Raw genomic sequence first — 1,987 nt, 5'->3', positions numbered from 1 at the left:
ATAGCCTCAAAGAAAATAAAATATTTGCAAATCAATCTAACAAAGGAGGTAAATGACCTCTACAAAGAAAACTACACAACACTGAAGAAAAAATTGAAGAAGAATTTAGAAGATGAAAAGATCTCCCATGCTCTTAGATAGGCAGAATTAATATTGTCAAATTGGCCATACTACCAAAAGCACTAAACAGATTCGATGCAATTACTATTAAGGTTCTGATGATGTTCTTCATAGAAACAGAAAAAGCAGTCATGAAATTCATTTGGAAAAACTAAAGGCCCAGAATAGCCAAAGCAATCCTTAGTAAATGTGAAGCAGAAGGCACCACAATACCAGACCTTAAACTATACTACAGAGGTACAGTAACAAAAAACAGCATGGTATGGGTACCAAAATAGAAATGTAGACCAATGGTACAAAATAGAAGACACAGAGACAAACCTACATAAATACAGTTATCTCATACTAGACAAAGGCACCATTAACATATATTGGAGAAAAGATAGTCTCCTCAATAAATGGTGTGAGAAAAACTGGAAATGCATATGTAACAAAATGAAATTAGTCCCCTACTCTTACCCTGCACAAAACTCAACTCAAAGTGGATCAAGGACCTAGGCATTCGACCAGAGACCCTGCACCTAAGAGAAAAAAAAGTAGGCCCCAATCCCTCCATTATGTTGATTTAGGAACCAAATTTCTCAACAAGACTCCTACAATGCAAAAAGTAAAATCAAGAATTAATAAATGGGATGGTATCAAATGAGAAAGCTTCTTCACAGCAAAGGAAACAACCAAGAATGTGAAAAGAAAGCTTACAGAATGGGCGAAAATCTTTGCCACTTGGACTTCAGATAAGAGCATTAATCTCCAGGATATATAAGAACTCAAAAAAACTGAACACCAAAAAAGACAAATAACCCAATCAATAAATGGGCAAAGAAATTTAACAAGCACTTCACCGAAGAAGAAATAGGATCGGTTGACAAATATATGAAAAAATGTTCAATATCTCTAGCAATTAACAGAAATGCAAATTAAAACTACACTGTGATGTCATCTCACTCCAGTCAGAATGGCAATTATCAATAATACAAGTATCAATAAATGTTGGTGAGGATGTAGGGAAAAAGGCAAACTAATACATTGCTGGTGAGACTGCAAATTGGTACAACCACTCTGGAAAGCAGTATGGAGATTTCTCAGAAAACCTGGAATAGAACCACCATTTGATGTAGTTATTCCACTCCTTGGCATATACCCAAAGACTTGAAATCAGCATACTATAGTACCTTGGCCACATCAATGTTTATAACAGCTCAATCCATACTAACTAAGCTATGGAGCCAACCTAGGTGCCCTTCAACAGATGAATGGATAAAGAAAATGTGGCATATACACAGTGTAGTATTACTCAACCATAAGAAGGTTCACATCTGTTAGTAAATGGATGAAACGGAGATTATGCTAAGTGAAATAAGCCAATCTCCCAAAACCAAAGGCTAAATGTTTTCTCTCATAAGCAGATGCTAACTCACTCATAGGTGGGCAGTGAGTCAGGAGGTGAGTTTCACTAGACTGGATAGGGAATGGGAGAAGGGAGGTGAAATGGAAATGGAAAAGACAATAGAATGAATCAGACATAACTTTCCTATGTTCATGTATGAATACATGACCAGTATAATTCCACATCATGTACAACTACAAAAGTGGGAAGTTACACTCCATGTATGTATGATTATGTCAGAATACATTCTTTGTCATGTATAACTAAAAAGAATAAAAAATTAAATAGCCCAATTAAAAATTATTTACACATTAAATACATATCAGTATAATTAACAACAAATACATTTCTGAATATGTAGCAAGAACAGAATTTAAACTCTCCTTATGTAAATCATAAGAAATTTAAAAGCGATTGGAAGTGTAGGTCAACATACATTTTACAAAAAAAAAAAAAAAAATATATATATATATATAAAAA

Source organism: Marmota marmota, unplaced genomic scaffold, assembly GCF_001458135.2.
Source record: "Marmota marmota marmota unplaced genomic scaffold, marMar, whole genome shotgun sequence".
Classification (NCBI taxonomy): domain Eukaryota; kingdom Metazoa; phylum Chordata; class Mammalia; order Rodentia; family Sciuridae; genus Marmota; species Marmota marmota.
This window is presented reverse-complemented; position numbering follows the sequence as displayed.